This window comes from Caretta caretta, chromosome 7 (genome assembly GCF_965140235.1).
Source record: "Caretta caretta isolate rCarCar2 chromosome 7, rCarCar1.hap1, whole genome shotgun sequence".
NCBI lineage: Eukaryota > Metazoa > Chordata > Testudines > Cheloniidae > Caretta > Caretta caretta.
The window spans coordinates 85472268-85491529 of record NC_134212.1 but is presented as its reverse complement, the minus strand read 5'-3'; the positions used below and the strand labels follow the sequence as shown (position 1 = coordinate 85491529).

The following is a 19262-nucleotide window of genomic DNA, read 5'->3' as shown; positions in this document are numbered from 1 at the left end:
CCAGCCTTACAGAAAATACTTGGGAGTACTTCATTGACGTTCACAGAATTATTGATTTTATTATTTGCATTACCCTAATGCCCGGGGTCCCATTCCAGATCTGGGACCCATTGCAATGTTTATAGTGAAAGACATTGTAAGGAAGAATCGCCGTCATGAAGAGCACTGCCTTGTTTTGTGGCATGGTTTTAAGACCACTTTTCAGACATTCTTGTCCAAAAGGCTTCTTGAGATATTCCCATACCTGTACGGAGAAAAAGAACTGAAATTCTGCATCACACTGAGTAGATTTTTTTTATCTTGGTTGCCAGAGAGCTCCTGCTATGTACTGTTCCCCCACAACAGGTCTTTTGAAAAAATACGGTAATAACTCCCTCACCTGTAAGAAAGCTAGAAAGGGATCCAGTTCAAGATTCCAAATACAGATGTATGAAAGAGTATGAATACACCTCTCTAGTCTTCAAAGCTCATGGCAAAAATCAGTGGAATGAAACAAAATATTTCCTTCCTGTTCAAGCCCTTAGGCAACTTGTATCACACTTCCCAGCCATGTGAAAACTGGGGGAAATGTAAAATAATGGTCATGTCACTCAAATTCACATGCCTCGTATTTAATATTAATAGGGGCTTGTATATTCTGTTTTACCAAGACTTCCCAACCTTCTTCCCAACATGACAATGTAACTCTTGTTCAGATTTGATCCCGAGAGACTCCAGATAAGAATTCAGGCCTGAAGTGAGATTAGAGCAGTGGCAGAAATCACTGTACCCTGTGCCCTCATATTTATGCAAGAAGCTCTGAACTGCAACTGCAGATGTGAATACCTCAACATTCTTCTTCCCAAAGCTCATAGGTTCCTCTTCTTATCTCTCTTTGGATTATTTATGCCTATTTTCTTTGTGCCTTACAAAAATCATTAATGATAAATCAGTCCTTTCTCCTATGCCACATCCCAGAACCATGACTGACAGCATCAGTGTAATTGTATTGGAGCTGGAGGGCGGAAATATAGTCACCAACTACACCCCAGCAGTCGTACTGGTGACCCCATAGAAGGCAGCCAATGGCAGCTGTGGGATTGTGGGAGAACACATCAGAGGAGGCTGATTACAACTGTGTAAGATGGTGATCTCTGTTCAGGTCCCAATGGACAGATAGTGCCAACTGTGAACAATTTGGCAGTCACATCAGAGAGGCCAGTGATTGAAGTACTCTGTAAGTAGTCCCTTGTTGGTCATTGTTGTGTGGAAACCTGCACTGCTGCTTCCCCTGTTGTGAGATAAAGTAGAGAGAATTTCAGTTTCTAGGGCTATTGGCTGAGTACCTTTTAACAGCACTCAATTCACTGATTTATTTAGAAAAATGTTTATTAAAACAAAAAATTTTCTTTTGCTAACAGACTGACCCACTTCAAAACTGCACATTGTAATTGATTAAACTGGTCTACAGAGCTGATTAAAAGGCAGTTGGAAACCACCATCCTTGCAAAGCACTGAGTGCAACCAGAACATTATTTATCAATAAGCTGAGAGAAGCAGGCATGGAAGTCACAGTCATATGCACAGATGTAAAGCTGAATTTTTCTATTAATTATAAATGAGTCAACTTCCCTCCTCTAGATAGAATAATCAACTGGGATGGGGGCTATTTTTTTGGAAAAGAAAAAATATTTAGCTCTGAGGATCCAATTTATTTGTTTTACATTGACTGTAAATTTGTAGATATTCCAAAAAGCATTTTATTCAACAGAGTGTTCTTATGCACATACTGTCCACTAAAATATTATGTTCACAAGCCTTCAGGACAGGGGTGAAAGTAACTTAAGGAACTTACTGGTACGCAGGCCCGGGGTCCTGAGCAGTGGGGGGCGTGCTTGGGCAGAAGGGGCGGGGCCTTTGCATCCCAGGGTCCTTTAAATCGCCACTGCTACCCCGGGGCTCCAGCAGTGATTTAAAGGGCTCAGGGCTCTGGCTGCGGTAGCGGTGGCCAGGAGCCCTGGGCCCTTTAAATCACCGCCATAGCCCCACGATAACTGTAGCTGTGGTGGCAACCGGGAGCCCCGGGGATCTGGCGGTGATTTAAAGGGCCAGGGGCTCCGGCCACAGCCGGGAGCCCAGCGCCCTTTTAAATTGCCGGCCTGGGGAAGCTGCCCCCTACCGGTAAGGTCAGCTGTGTACTGGCTCTTGCCGGTATGCCGTACCGTATCGGCTTACTTTCACCTCTGCTTCAGGGACAAGCTCTCCAAACCACACCCTAAAAATATATATCAAACTGAAGCCACAGGCACGCCCACACAAATACTCTTGCAGATACGTTCAATCCCACAAAAAATGAGTTTTTAAAGCCATACGCATGGCACATTACCACAGACCTAGCAGAGGATCCAGTTCTGTTGCTCGCCCACATGTTAAACGACCACCCAGCTGCAGGATCAGGCTCACAAAAAGTACACTCACAGTATACACATATATACAAACCCTCTCCCACACATCAGCCTGGCCAGTCTCTTGCCCTAAGCAGCTGTGTTCCGTACAATTTAACTGGCTTCATCATGTCAGCTGTGATAGGTCTCGTCTTTGGGTGGATAAAAGGTTGTAACATTGCAATGTTACATCAAGATGATATATATTTTGTTTTAAGAGTTTCTGAATGTTATGGGGGGACAGAGATAGTCTCCTTCCATAGCTCCCCTTAACTTACACACCGACACGGTTGTAATAATTGGGCTTACAAGTTTACCCTAATGGTGAACTCAACTGTAAAAATTGTGTGGAAGTTCATAAGATGTCACAATAACCTCTAACAACAAATGCTGATGGCAAAAGGTATGAAAGGAAGATAAAAAAGACTCAGTCTAAACAAAAAGGCCTGCCTATATAACTCAAGCACTGTGTGAAGATCATGCTTGGTAAACAAGAAAAGTATGGAACCAGAAATCAGTGAACCAAAATTGGTGTGTCAGATACTCGGCGTAATTGGTGGACAAAATAATGAGGAAATGGACTATTCAGCCCACCATTCCCTTTACGGGTCCTTAAAGAAAGAAATTTTGGGGAGAAAAAATTAGCTATTGAAGCAAGCTTCAATGTCATGGCTGCCACCCCCACCAACTCCTGGGATCTGGGGCTTTCATCATCCTGATTCAGAAACATGTCCTGACCAGCCCAGACCAGCATGAGGTATCCAGATGACATTCCCACCATTACCAAGTGTATCCCAAACACCATCTGTGACAAAATGGGATAGGACTTTAAAAACAACAGCAACAACAACGGGCTCCATCCAATCTCAACTAACTTCTCTTTTCCCCAAAAGGACAGTTATTACAGTCTTTGATACCAGCTAAGACCAGCTATCAAACAAGACTCTTTTCCTTCTAAAATGTCTCTGCAGGTAAAGGGAACAATGGCTGTTCTTAAAATGGAAGGCTTAATACATTACATTTCAAATGTTTTAATTGTTTTTCCTTCTTTTCTTTATCTTTAATAAAAGGTTAAAAGGATTTTTAATGGTGTGTTTGCCATGGTACTAAGCAGGTTGAAGTCTCTGTATACTAAACCCTGGTCCTTGTTTAATTGTTGTTTAATTGTTTAATTGTTTAATGTTGGACAGTAACTGGCTTATGTTAACATCTTTAGCTCATGTAGTCCATCTAAATCAAAACAAAATATACATATCATCTGACACAACCTCTAACTCTCAAGCAAACAGCTATGGAAAAAGAATGAGGTTTTTTAAAAGCTCCAGAAGGATGGAAGTGGAAGCTGCAGATTCAGCGCACTCTGGTGTGACCCTCCCAGAGGTTTCTCTAACAAGGTACATGGTCTAAAAGAAGTCACGTGAAAGTATAATTGCTGTTTTATGTTCCCTAGTTAACCCCCCTATGTGAAATTTCTTTATCATACTAAAGAGTGAATTTCATTTCTCAGTTATGGTAATAGTAACAGTGCCTGGGAGAAAACGCACAAGTAAAATCCTGTGTATTGCTGACAGCAAATTGATTCCTATGTAGAGCTGGTCAGGAATTTTTCAACAACATTTTTGACCTGAAAACATTTTAAAATTGTTGACATTTTTTTACAGTGTGCGCTTATTGTTTATGTGATGCTTTATTTCTGAGCCTCTATTTAAACTCTTGTGCCTTAGGTGATGGTAGTACTGGATCCAGGAGCTACTGGATTAATTGCTATTGTCCCCTGCCATGTGACAGGGATATTAACCTTCTGTAACCCTGACCTATATCAGATGATTGGAGCCAGAAAATAAAATCAGAATATCAGGGTTAGAAGGGACCTCAGGAGGTCATCTAGTCCAACCCCTTGCTCAAAGCAGGACCAATCCCCAATTTTTGCCCCAGATCCCTAAATGGCCCTCTCAAGGATTGAGCTCACAATCCTAGGTTTAGCAGGCCAATGCTCAAAACACTAAGCTATCCCTCCCCCCTGAGATAAAGAGATAAAGATTAATCTCTTACCAGCACTCCCATTTATTACACCTTATTATGGGTGAAAGGAGTTACGGAGAAGGAGCCTAGGTGGTGTGTGTAGTTGAGATGGAGTGATGCAAGATTTGAAATGAGAAGATGCAGCTATAAGTTTTTTCCTGTCTTTTCTGTTTGTTAACCATATGTTAGTGCTTATCTTCACAACGATAACCAAAAGCTTTAATTACACAGTATGCTGGTGGCAAGTTGTATTTCTAAATATACTTTATCATCTCTACAGACATCTAGCTCTCTGGAAGGAACGTGGGCAGTTTTTCCACTGATGTGAAGTGATAGGCTGCCAAAATGCAATTTCTGCCAGCAACTTCCGGAGATCTGCAATTTATCCCTCAGATCATATCACTGAAGATTTGGCAGTCATTTGTTGAAGCAGTTCAGATTAAGCAATGAGTGGGCACTTTTCTACAGAGCTCAGTTAACCTGGAGGTAGCAGGATGGAGGGAATGAAACACAGACTGTACCCTCAATTCTGAAATTATACACATGGGAGGGCTATAAACCATTCTTACAGCATAAGAATGTTATGTTCTAAAAGTCCAGATCCACTTTGGGTCCAATCCAACGCCCACTGCAGTTAATGGGAATCTTTCTATCCCACTGTAGTTAATGGGAATCTTTCTATCAGACTCATCGCACTATTTTTGCTAGCTTAGAACATAAAACAAGACTTTCCTTCTCCCTCCTACCCTGACAGGACTGAATCCCAGCTGCTAATTACAACTGGCTGATAACTATCTTTTGTTAAATATATCAGTTACAACTGAGAAAAAAAAGATGTAATATGAGCAGGCACTGCCCCCCCCCACCCCCGCAAAAGAAAAACACTGATGTGAGGACTGAGTAAGGGGGAAAATAATTATCAAGGTTTACCACATGGGAAAGGACAAAATGGCAGGGAAAGAACTTGCGAAGTGGGGTAATAAATGTGGGATTCAACAGCTCAGGTTTACACAAGTAACAATATAATCACTGACATGTCTGGTTATTCTTTCCCCACTGATTTTACCAGTGAGATTTTTTTTTTCTCATAGACTTTAAGGTCAGAAGGGATCATTATGATCGTCTAGTCTGACCTGCTGCACAACGCAGGCCACAGAATCTCACTCACCCACTCCTGTAACAAACCCCTAACCTGTGTCTGAGCTATTGATGTCCTCAAATCTTAAAGACTTCAACGTGCAGAGAATCCTCCAGCAAGTGACCTGTGCCCCATGCTGCAGAGGAAGGCAAAAAAAACCCAGGGCCTCTGCCAATCTGCCCTGGAGGAAAATTCCTTCCCGACCCCAAATATGGTGATCAGCTAAACCCTGAGCATATGGGCGAGACTCACCAGCTGGACACCCAGGAAAGAATTCTCTGTAGTAATTCACATCCCACCCCATCTAATATCCCATTACAGGCCATTGGGCATATTTACCACTAATAGTCAAAGATCAATTAATTGCCAAAATTAGGCTATCCCATCATACCATCTCCTCCATAAACTTATCAAGCTTAGTCTTGAAGCCAGATATGTCTTTTGCCCCCACTGCTCCCCTTGGAAGGCTGTTCCAGAACTTCACTCCTCTGATTGTTAGCAAACTTCATCTAATTTCAAGTCTAAACTTCCTGATGGCCAGTTTATATCCATTTGTTCTTGTGTCCATAATGGTATTGAGCTTAAATAATTCCTCTCCCTCCCTGGTATTTATCCCTCTGATATATTTATAGAGAGCAATCATATCGCCCCTCAGCCTTCTTTTGGTTAGGCTAAACAAGGCAAGCTCTTTGAGTCTCCTTTCATAAGACAGGTTTTCCATTCCTCAGATCATCCTAGTAGCCCTTCTCTGTACCTGTTCTAGTTTGAATTCATCCTTCTTAAACATGGGAGACCAGAACTGCACACAGTATTCCAGATGAGGTCTCACCAGTGCCTTGTATAACGGTACACCTCTTTATATCTACTGGAAATACCCTGCCTAATGCATCCCAAGACTGCATTAGCTTTTTTCACGGCCATATTACATTGCCGGCTCATAGCCATCCTGTGATCAACCAATTCTCCGAGGTCCTTCTCCTCCTCTGTAACTTCCAAGTGATGCATCCCCAGTTTATAACAAAAATTCTTGTTATTAATCCCTAAATGCATGACCTTGCACTTTGCACTATTAAATTTCATCCTATTACTATTACTCCAGTTTACAAGGTCATCCAGATCTTCCTGTATGATATCCCAGTCCTTCTCTGTATTGGCAATACCTCCCAGCTTTGTGTCATCTGCAAACTTTATTAGCACATTTCCACTTTTTGTGCCAAGGTCAGTAATAAAAAGATTAAATAAGATTGGTCCCCAAACTGATCCCTGAGGAAATCCACTAGTAACCTCCTTCCAGTATGACAGTTCACCTTTCAGTATGACCCATTGTAGTCTCCCCTTTAAGCAGTTCCTTATCCACCTTTCAATTTTCATATTGATCCCCATCTTTTCCAATTTAGCTAATAATTCCCCATGTGGAACCGTATCAAATGCCTTACTGAAATTGAGGTCTGCAGAAAAGGACCTAGGGGTTATAGTGGACGAGAAGCTGGATATGAGTCAACAGTGTGCCCTTGTTGCCAAGAAGGCCAATGGCATTTTGGAATGTATACGTAGGAGCATTGCCAGCAGATCGAGGGACGTGATCGTTCCCCTCTATTCAACATTGGTGAGGCCTCATCTGGAGTACTGTGTCCAGTTTTGGGCCCCACACTACAAGAAGGATGTGGAAAAATTGGAAAACGTCCAGCAGAGGACAACAAAAATGATTAGGGGACTGGAACACATGACTTATGAGGAGAGGCTGAGGGAACTGGGATAGTTTAGTCTGCGGAAGAGAAGAATGAGGGGGTATTTGATAGCTGCTTTCAACTACCTGAAAGGGGGTTCCAAAGAGGATGGATCTAGACTGTTCTCAGTGGTAGCTGATGACAGAACAAGGAGTAATGGTCTCAAGTTGCAGTGGGGGAGGTTTAGGTTGCATATTAGGAAAAACTTTTTCACTAGGAGGGTGGTGAAACACTGGAATGGGTTACCAAGGGAGGTGGTGGAATCTCCTTCCTTAGAGGTTTTTAAGGTCAGGCTTGACAAAGCCCTGGCTGGGATGATTTAGTTGTGGATTGGTCCTGCTTTGAGCAGGGGGTTGGACTAGATGACCTCCTGAGGTCCCTTCCAACCCTGATATTCTATGATTCTATGATAAATTAGATCCACTGCATTTCCTTTGTCTAAAAAAATCTGTTACCATCTCAAAGGATATCAGGTTGGTTTGGCACGATCTACCTTTTGTAAAACCATGTTGTATTTTGTCCCAATTACCATTGACCTCAATGTCCTTAACGACTTCCTCCTTCAAAATTTTTTCCAAGACCTTGCATACTACATATGTCAAACTAACAGGCCTGTAGTTACCCAGATCACTTTTTTTTCCTTTCTTAAAAACAGGAACTATGTTAGGAATTCTCCAGTCATACAGTACAACCCCTGAGTTTACAGATTGATTAAAAATTCTTGTGAATGGGCTTGCAATTTCATGTACCAATTCCTTTAATATCCTTGGATGAAGATTATCTGGGCCCCCCAATTTAGTCCCATTAAACTGTTTGAGTTTGGCTTCTACCTCGGATGAGGTAATATCTATCTCCATATCCTCATTCCCATTTGTCATCCTACCATTATCCCTAAGCTCCTCATCAGCCTCATTAAAGACTGAGGCAAAGTATTTGTTTAGATATTGGGCAATGCCTAGATTATCCTTAATCTCCACTCCATCCTCAGTGTTTAGAGGTCCCACTTCTTATTTCTTTGTTTTTTTCTTATTTATATGGCTATAGAACTTTTTTACTATTGGTTTTAATTCCCTTTGCAAGGTCCAACTCTACATAGCTTTTGGCCTTTCTCACTTTATCACTACATGTTCTGACCTCAATAAGGTAGCTTTCCTTGGTAATCCCTCCCATCATCTGCTCCTTGTAGGCTTTCTGCTTTTTCTTAATCACCTCTCTGAGATGCTTGCTCATCCATCTTGGTCTACAACTCCTGCCTATGAATTTTTTCCCCTTTCTTGGGATGCAGGCTTCTGATAGTTTCTGCAACTTTGACTTTAAGTAATTCCAGGCCTCCTCCACCTTTAGATCCACGAGTTCTTCAGTCCAATCCACTTCCCTAACTAATTTCCTTAATTTTTTAAAGTTAGCCCTTTTGAAATCAACAACCCTCATCACAGATCTATTTTTGTTTATCTTTCCATTTAGTCTGAACTGAATTAGCTCATGATTGCTTGAACCAAGGTTGTCCCCTACAACCATTTCTTCTATGAGGTCCTCAGTACTCACCAAAACCAAATCTAAAATGGCATCCCCTCTTGTTGGTTCAGCAACTACTTGGTGAAGGAATCCATCAGCTACCATATCCAGGAAAATCTGAGCCCTATTATTATTACTAGCACTTGTCCTCCAGTCTATATCTGGGAAGGTAAAGTCTCCCATGATCACACAATTCCCATTAGTATTTACTTCATTAAAAACATTAAGGATGTCTCTATCCATATCCAAATTGGATCCTGGCAGTCTATAGCACACCCCAAGCACTATCCCAGGGGAGGCTCTAGTAGCTTTCTTCCCCAATGTGATTTTTGCCCAGACAGACTCGGTCTTATCCATTCCATGACTTCTTATTTCTTTACAATCTACCTCATCGTTGATATACAATGCTACTCCACCACCTTTGCCTTTATTTCTGTCTTTCCTAAACAGCAAATACCCTTCAATACCTGTATTCCAGTCATGACTACTATTCCACCATGTTTCTGTAATCCCTATAATATCTGGTTTCACTTCCTGCATCAGTAGCTCTAGTTCCTCCATTTTGTTTTTAGTTGCTTCTGCCTCTACTAGCATTTGAAGCTGAATCCTTCCCATGTGGTATTTCAAAGAGGTGAAGGTGATTGATGAATTGATTAACACATACATTTACATCTTTTCTATAACTTTGGAGATAAGAAATTGTTGAACTCTGACAAATTTTGGCACTTATTAATTCTTTCCAGTTAATACCTAGTATTTTCTTAAGACATTTACTTCCAAAAACATTTAAATGTTTATATCTTTGGTGGCTTCCCAACTTTCATATCCATATATTAAGATGGAAATGACATTTGAGTTGAAGATTCATAGTTTGGTCATTAAGTCATAGATTTTCAATGACCAAATTTGTGACATTATCTTCTTCTGGTTTTCTTATTTTAAGTTTTCTTAATATAGCTGAAGAAATAAAACTGTGCAGTATAGTAAGTGTTAGAGGAATGAGACAGTGCCTATGGTTTCAAATCTATTTCTGTTAATTGATTTACATACCATTGGTAAATTTGGCAAGGTGTATGTGTCTCTAATCCTAGATGTAAGAGTTAATAGGCAGTGACTCAGCTATTGAATGTAGTGGAATTCTGGTATAATTATATGCTCACTCTATGCAGTTGCAGAATGGCAGCTGGGGACGACAGAGAAGCTCCTTTTATTAGGCAGACTGATTGTCTGAGCAATGATGTAAAGATTTTCATTCAGATATTGAACTGAAACAGTTGCTCTCCCAGCCTCTAATCTAACTGGTTACCTACCCTACTAATGTTTGTACATTGTCCTAAAAGTGGGACTACAATCAAATATCCTCTATAAATGCTGAAGGGTCTTTGAAAGATTATGATTTTATAGGAATAAAACTGTTTCTCAAGGTGGAAGACTGTTCCTTACTGTTCACAGTTCTTCTTCTATGTCCATGCACCATTACTCTGTGACTCTCTAACTCCTGTTGTTCCCAGATGAATTTGAAAGCAGGCTCTCTTTAAATTCTATCGTTTCTGTGTTTCCTTAAACAGAACTGCCTGTTTATGGAACTCCCTTATGCAAACTCAGTGTATCTGTGTGCAGTACACACCTCTTATTTAATCTCAACCTATCCTTAACTTCAAAGTTGCAACCAAATGTCTCCATAATTACTGCAATGTAATTAACTAATTGGTACAAAAACCCAGCTCGAGCATTCAGTGTGAGCAAGAGCATTAGCTAGAACTAATAGGCCTCTGCTGGCTCTTTTTGGAGGATAGTAAGTGTTTTAAGTTATTGCAACCCAGCTTCCCCTGCTTGTGTGCTACTTAGAACAAGCAGCTGAACAATGACTGAATTGCAGCCACTGGAATTAGTGGCTACTGACCTGTCACAGTCCTCCATCTTGGGCCTGTTTAAAGTCTGGTTGACCGTCAATGTATAGTATTTCAAAGACAGGGTGAGGATGATTGATGGAGAAAGAACAGGAGAACAAGGGGAAATGGAAACTGCTTAGCCCATGGATTTGATTATAGGATCATGGCCTACATCTGGAATTGAGAAGTTTGGAATTGAAACAAACAAACCCTAAAGCTACATTTAGCTTGCTTTCTTTATTTTGAGAGACGCAAAATTTAAAAAAAAAAAATCACAGAAAACAAGGTCTACCCATGCTGCAACTGTTGATAACAAACAACTAATGTCTGGTCATATGTGCAGAGCTGCTTGTCTTTGGGCAGGGAGCTAGCAAATAACTGATCTCAGGCTAAGCAACTCACTTTTTTCAGTGGAGAATATAGATTATAACTAATGTCTGAGTATATGTTTGTGTGCCTATTTGTATTTGCAGATGTGTTTGATGTGTGGTGTGGGGTTGTTCTCTACCTCTAGATTCGGTTATTATTAAAGTCTACTGCTTGGCATGAAATTTAAAAAAAAAATCCAGTAGTCACTCTGTCTGCATGGTCTATAGTGTTTTGTGCTGTTTATGGAGAGAAAGGTCAAATTAGCAAAGCTTATTCCCATAGTTCTGCTGACATCACAGCCAAGTTGGCTTGTGATCTATAAACAATGGGAAGAACTATATTTGTCAAGTGGAGAAGGGCAAAAGTCTCAGGAAAAGCTGAACATATTGCAGTACTGACTACTCCAGGGGCTCAAATGTCAGGGCCCCCAAAATAATTAGGTTAACTTAAAGAATAACAAAATATTTAAATAATAAATGTGGAGTTCTTTTTAGTTGCCTTCTGGTTTTGGACCCTTTGGGGTCATGTTTTGAAGCTTCTCTGGAACCGCGAAGGCTAGAAACTTACTTTTTAAAAAGATGAAATCCAAGATTTTTATGTAATCACAGAGTCCAGGGTCTTAAAGAACACACTAAAATATTGTAAGACTTGCAATAAAAATCACGAAAGCTGGCAACACGAATATGGAGTACAATTCTGCTTCACCTCATTAGAAAACCACATCTGTTAAGCAACAAATTTTTGCTGGTTTCTTTTGTCCTTGGCTAAATTAGGTATAATTGTACAGGTAATCCTAAACTTCATCTTCTGGCTTTACAATCAAAAACATACTCAGATTTACTGGGTTATATGCAGCAAAAATGAACAGTTGAAAGGCACTCCTTGGAGATTTCTATCATGTAGACAATACTTTTGCAGGGAGGAGAGGGGTATTTAGACACTTCTTTCACCCCCGCTTTCCCCTCGCCTGTCTTTACTCTTGTGTCTCCATCGGAGATTTTCCCTGAACATTAATTTCAGTCTTCACCTATTGAAGTGAACTCAGCTTTACATCCATAACGTTATGATTCCTTTTTCAAGATGTTGTGTCCACACTACTGTGTTTTCTACTGCAAATGGATGAAGATTCCTGTTTTAATCTTGTCTCTATACACCACACCATTACAATTATTTTGTTTTGTCTTGGGAAAGGATTAAGATTATGAGATAACCATCTATTATTTATTACTACTCCACCCCCAAATAACCAACACACATCTCATATGGAAATTAAAATAGTTAGACCTTTTCAAAAGGGAAGCTACTTGACTGATTAGTCATCCAATGCACACATTCAGGACTTAATTAGCAGCACAACTTTTCAATGGTTTTTGTCAGTTAAACAAAAAGAAATAATACGGTTTCATAATTAAACCAAATAGTAATTTTCTCAGCTCAGAACATGGCTATAATTAATTAGAAAACCAAATCCTTCAGCTCTAAGTGATTGGGATGGATTTTAAGAACTGTAAAAGGAAACAGACAATGAGCCATAACAGACCCATAGATTCTCTGTCTACAGAAAAGTGGGGATCTAATCTGAAAAATTACTATGTAAAAATAGCACCATCTTTCTCAGCAGGTCTTCCCCCTCCCATGTATATTTTAGAGGTATGGGCTACCTTTGTGTTTTACTGGCTCTTACTCCGGTTAGCCCTGCAGAGTCAGTGAGCCACATTCTATTCCATCGTGCACATCATCAACAGAATTGTTTACTAAATTCCATTTAATAACTCCTGTGCAACCTCTTTGCAGGTAACTCCATAGCTGCATTTATTCCTAGGCAAAAATTATATTCAAATGGAGGGGAGGATGAAAGTGGGTTGGTACTTGGAGGATAAGCCCCAACCCCCACCCCAGCATTACAGGGATGTCCTATTTATCCTCAAATCAAGCATTACAAAGGCAAAGGCTTATACTTAAAAGAAATTCAAATATGCTAAGGTAAGAAATGCACAGTAACGGCACCCAATATCTGTATCAATGGCCTATAGTGAAACCATGCAATAGCCATATGATTAATTTCTCCTTATGGCATCACCATGAGCTGGTGGAATGATGAGTCAGTGAGGCCACCAAGATGGCGAGGGTCCTGGGTGGGTGGGGAGCCTGCCATTGAAGGCTGGAGTTGTTGGAGTCTGGTTGAAGTACTTGCTACTGCACATTGGGAGACCACCAGGAATGTTGTGTGTTTGCAGCCATGGATGAAGAGACCATTAGGCAGATGGGGAGTTGGCCATCAGGCACTGTTTTAGAACCCATCACCACTGGGGTTTGCAACTGCATTTGAAACAGTTTCCAAGTACAGCTACAGCCAAGCAGAGTTATAAGAAGGATTTGAGTTCCCACACAGCACAATTTCAAACCATGTGCCAAGAGGCCCAGAGGATTCAGGGTGCCTGGGGTCTTCGGTGGCGGGGGTCCTTCCGCTCCGGGTCTCCGGGGCACTTCGCATAAGACATGGACCCGAAGGACTCCTTGCTGCTGAAGTGCCGCTGAAAACTCTTGTGGGGGCCCCTGTGGGGCCCGGGGAAAATTGCCCCACTTGCCCCCCCCTCTGGGCAGCCCTGCCAAAAGGTGTTGAGAATTCTTACTGTAGAGCAGCTGGGGCAGGGGGATCTATAGCAGGATTTCTGCAGGCAGTTATCCAGGTGCTAAATATAACAAACGTTTTGGAGAGGAAGTGTGCTAGTTACCCCTGTGTTGTGAAATGATTGGCAAGCACAGTTTAGGCCTGGGTATTGCTAACATGTTTCTGTCCCCAAGGGAGGGCAGCAATAGGATTCTCTAGGTTTGATCCCGCCTGCCCCTTCCCTTCCCTGGATTTGTCTTCCCTTAACGTCCTTCCCTCCGTCTCTACTTCACCCACAGAATCAGAGAATCTAGAGATAAAAGACCCATTAGGTCATCTGGTCCCTCCTACCTCAGCCAGTGCAGAATTGTTCCTGACAGTCTATTCCCCAGTAATGGCAGTCTTTTAGATGGTATAAATTAAAGTTTCCATTGCCTCCATTGGGAGATTTTGCCACAATATCAGAGCCTGACACATCACTCACGGAAGCAATTTAAAAGAGTCCCATTAACTTCAATGCGAGTTAAACCCATTAGTTACTCTAAATTGTTCTTAATTTTACCCATTATTTCACATATCAGACTAAATTATTCCTCCCCCTCCTTGGTATTTACATACTTCAGGTGTCTGCAGTCAATCCTGTCCACCCCCAATCATTCTTTAGCTGAGGGGAGCTATAGCTCTTTAGCTCTTTTAATCTTTCCTCAAAAATCAATCTCTTCAGCCCCCTGCTTGTTCCTAATGCTTTGCAATGGAGAAAGCAATCACCTCTGAGAGGGGAAAAGGGCAGACTGTTTACTGCAGCCTCCTCCCCCAATGTTTCCAACAAGGGCTCCACAGGCAAGATGTGCTGATTCAATTCATCCTCTGACCAGCCTGATCCTGCCTTGCTCATATTTGGAGACATGCTGACCAGATCTAGGCCCCACACCTCAATGCAGACTTGCTATATGGGAGAGCCTGCAGCCCCTGTTACATAGATGAAACCCATGTGAATCTGGTTCACAGTCTGTTCTCTCCCCACCTCCCCTTTCCATCTCTTTCCCACACCTGTGTCTTTTGTTCTGATACCTGCCAACAACAGTGCTGCAAACAGAAGAGTTTCATGCCATCATCCCTCTGCAGTGGATAAAAGTAGAATAATGAGTGATTTGAGGATCTGAGTCTTTACCTCTGTGGACAGTTCCAGGGCTGGCCTTAGGGGCAGGCAATCAGAGCTGTTGCCCAAGGCACAAACTTCCAGGGATGCCAAGTTAGGTGAGGTTTTCCACCCTGGGCAAAACAACATCTCAGCACTGGTGAGGCCACGTCTGTAGTAATGCATCCAGTTTGGGGCCCCCACTACACAAAGGATGTGGACAAATTGGAGAGAGTCCAGCGGAGGGCAACAAAAACGATCGGGGGGCTGGGGCACATGACTTACAAGGAGAGGCTGAGGGAACTGGGCTTGTTTAGTCTGCAGAAGAGTGAGGGGGAATTTGATAGCAGCCTTCAACTACCTGAAGGGGGATCCCAAAGGGGATGGAGCTTGGCTGTTTTCAGTGGTGGCAGATGACAGAACAAGGAGCAATGGTCTCAAGTTGCAGTAGGGGAGGACTAGGTTGGATAATAGGAAACACTATTTCACTAGGAGGCTGGTAAAGCACTGGAATGGGTTACCTAGGGAGGTGGTGGAATCTCCATCCTTAGAAGTTGTTAATGCCCAGCTTGACAAAGCCCTGGCTGGGATGATTTAGTTGGGGTTGGTCCTGCTTTGAGCAGGGGGTTGGACTAGATGACCTCCTGAGGTCTCTTTCAACCCTAATCTTCTATGATTCTACCCTGACCACCTCCCTGTGCAAAGTGCTTCTGCATTTTAGCATGGTGCTACCGTGTACACCAGTTGTCCCAGTCAGAAAGTCTGACACCACGTGGCCTATTACTGAATGGCAACTGAGAAGAAAGCATTTATTTCTGATGGGACAACAGGAATTATTATTTCACATGATGTTTTTATTATATGTAATGCTAATGCAGAACAAAGCATGGGAAAAGACAAACCTACCATGCACAAGTTTATTGCAGCAACCACTGCAAGGTTGCAAGAAAGCTTAGGGGACCACCACTAGGAAGGTGGGATGCCCTAGTGATGGCTTGTGAAGGTGTGTGGGACATTGCATTAGTGATGGGAGATGAGGGGGTGAGTGCCACACCTGGGGCTGTCTACTAAGATATGGGGAGAAGGAAAGGGGAAAAAAACAAGTAAAGGGCTGCAAACTCTCAAAAAGATCTTCAGCAGGGCTGCTTTGTGAGACCTGGGTGGGCAACTAGTTCTCCAGGATCTGTGTGGGCATCAAATTTAATGGCTTGCGTTGCTCAGACCTGACACTGCGTCAACATGGCATTTTTTGTAATAATATGCTTTTAAAGAGTGACCTGGCTAATAAGAAGCATGCTGAACACACTGAAACCAATAAATACGTTTACAATATGGAACAAAACTGATCACTTCAGACCCCAACTGAGTAAAGAGGTATAAACTAAGCTTCTATTACATTGCACAAAAATTCTTCATTAGAAGAGTTCACAGGTGGCTTCCTTTTAAAACAAAGTGTAGCGAGAATCCTTGTGCCTGATTCTCCTCTCACCAGTCTCACACCAATAGAACTCCACTTACTTCAGTTGAGCTACTCCCCGTGTTCACTGGGATGAGCAAGAGGAGAACCAGGACTCCTGCCTCCTGAGTCTCTTTCTATTTAATTCAATGTGTTTGGGAATGTGTGAGTGTGGTGCCATGTAAACATCCCAGCCCTGTGTACTGACTCAGCCCCCAGCAGTTGTTTGGGCTTAAGGACATCCCTGGAGGCTCCCTGCTGTGTTCAGCGGCCAGCAGGGGTAGTCTCAAACCAAAGGGTCCAGGGAGCTTGATTATCTTGCTGCCTCTAAATTCCTCAAGGAGCCTGAGAGCAAGGGCTCCTTCCCGGATAAGTAAAATTCAGTCCTGTAGCATTTACAGATAATGTAAAAAGAAAAGGAGTACTTGTGGCACCTTAGAGACTAACCAATTTATTTGAGCATGAGCTTTCGTGAGCTACAGCTCACTTCATCAGATGTACACCGTGGAAACTGCAGCAGACTTTATATACACACAGAGAATATGAAACAATACCTCCTCCCACCCCACTGTCCTGCTGGTAATAGCTTATCTAAAGTGATCAACAGGTGGGCCATTTCCAGCACAAATCCAGGTTTTCTCACCCTCCACCCCCCCACACAAATTCACTCTCCTGCTGGTGCTAGCCCATCCAAAGTGACAACTCTTTACATAATCAAGTCGGGCTATTTCCTGCATAGATCCAGGTTTTCTCACATCCCCCCCACCCCCATACACACACAAACTCACTCTCCTGCTGGTAATAGCTCATCTAAACTGACCACTCTCCAAGTTTAAATCCAAGTTAAACCAGAACATCTGGGGGGGGGGGGGGTAGGAAAAAACAAGAGGAAACAGGCTACCTTGCAACCTTATCCTTGCAACAAAGCCCGTTGCCAATTGTGCCCACATATCTATTCAGGGGACACCATCACAGGGCCTAATAACATCAGCCACACTATCAGAGGCTCGTTCACCTGCACATCCACCAATGTGATATATGCCATCATGTGCCAGCAATGCCCCTCTGCCATGTACATTGGTCAAACTGGACAGTCTCTACGTAAAAGAATAAATGGACACAAATCAGATGTCAAGAATTATAACATTCATAAACCAGTCGGAGAACACTTCAATCTCTCTGGTCACGCAATCACAGACATGAAGGTCGCTATCTTAAAACAAAAAAACTTCACATCCAGACTCCAGCGAGAAACTGCTGAATTGGAATTCATTTGCAAATTGGATACTATTAATTTAGGCTTAAATAGAGACTGGGAGTGGCTAAGTCATTATGCAAGGTAGCCTGTTTCCTCTTGTTTTTTCCTACCCCCCCCCCCCCCAGATGTTCTGGTTTAACTTGGATTTAAACTTGGAGAGTGGTCAGTTTAGATGAGCTATTACCAGCAGGAGAGTGAGTTTGTGTGTGTATGGGGGTGGGGGGGATGTGAGAAAACCTGGATCTATGCAGGAAATAGCCCGACTTGACTATGTAAAGAGTTGTCACTTTGAATGGGCTAGCACCAGCAGGAGAGTGAATTTGTGTGGGGGGGTGGAGGGTGAGAAAACCTGGATTTGTGCTGGAAATGGCCCACCTGTTGATCACTTTAGATAAGCTATTACCAGCAGGACAGTGGGGTGGGAGGAGGTATTGTTTCATATTCTCTGTGTGTATATAAAGTCTGCTGCAGTTTCCACGGTATACATCTGATGAAGTGAGCTGTAGCTCACGAAAGCTCATGCTCAAATAAATTGGTTAGTCTCTAAGGTGCCACAAGTACTCCTTTTCTTTTTGCGAATACAGACTAACACGGCTGTTCCTCTGAAACAGATAATGTAGTGAAGCCTCTGCCACACCAGCAGCACTGGGAATTGATGCTGTGTGTGCAGAGAAAAGAGCTGCTTCCAACTACGCCTCTCTTCTGTAACAGTCTCTGCCGTCCTTAGCTATCAAGCACAAGACTTGACTGTCTCAAAAGGAAAAGGCTGTTAGGGTTTCACTTGGCTTAATCAGAGCTTTCATCACATTCTGGCTCATCTAAGTCTGACCATTGCAAATGTGGGTTCTTCAGGTTTCAGTCAAAGTCAGAAGAGTATCCTTTTGGCTAGTTATTGACTAATGATAAAATGTTCAAAAGCGGTCAATGGGACTGAGGTTTCTCAATAACTGAGGTGCTTTTACATTTTTAATCCTAAATCTATAATGCGATAATCTCCTTCTCTTCTCTCAGACTACCTTGCTCTAGTGCTTGTGGGATCCGGGGGGAGGCAGCAGCGTCTGGTGATACCCTCTCTTAGGAGGTACTTTAAAAAAAACCTAACTTCTGTTGCATACCAGAAACAAGATAATCAGTATTTGTATGGGCCCCAGGGATAAATCCACTGGACCCTGAGAATCAAGAAGGGTTCTTTACTTCACGTGCATCATTAACAACAACAGAAGTTTCTGCAGGGGAACTGCTGCCCTCAGTTACACCTGTGCATCTTTATTGCCTTCCAATTATACCCTTAGTGACACTTGCGGAACTCCACTGCTGTCAATGTATGAACGGTTGTAACTGACTAGCCCTGGACCTGGAATGTAGTAAACAATTCTGCTGCTGTACAACCAAGAATAGAATTCAGCTCAATCTTTTTAACTGCATTGGTTCTGGAGGATTAACAGGGATATCAAATAGCATAAACTTATTTGAGTTACTAGACTCAGGAGAAAGAACTCTGGACACTTGCAGGGAGTAAAGTCACCCATATGCAGTGTGCCACCACAAAGCCTATGTGCCTGTTTTGAGGATTTAAAGCGGAACCATGAGAAGGGCAGAAGGGAGGAGGGGAGTTAACTTTTAAAAATCTGTTTAATCGAAGCTGGGACCACAAAATGCCTTAACTTAATCATATGGCTATAATGTGGCATCACTACAGTTGCCCTAACTGTG

The 19262-nt window shown here is 42.3% G+C and overlaps 1 protein-coding gene across 7 annotated transcripts in view; it reads right to left on the bottom strand.

Moving 5' to 3' along the window:
* Positions 1 to 19262, bottom strand: part of LRRC20 (leucine rich repeat containing 20) — a 173987-nt gene that overhangs the window by 10063 nt on the left and 144662 nt on the right. The window contains exon 5 of one of the 7 annotated variants that reach the window (XR_007357482.2): positions 380 to 1270. The exons of the other annotated variants lie outside the window; for them this stretch is intronic. The gene's annotated coding sequence lies outside the window, so the exon portion shown is untranslated. The remainder of the gene's footprint in view (positions 1 to 379; positions 1271 to 19262) is intronic. 7 annotated transcript variants of the gene reach the window in all.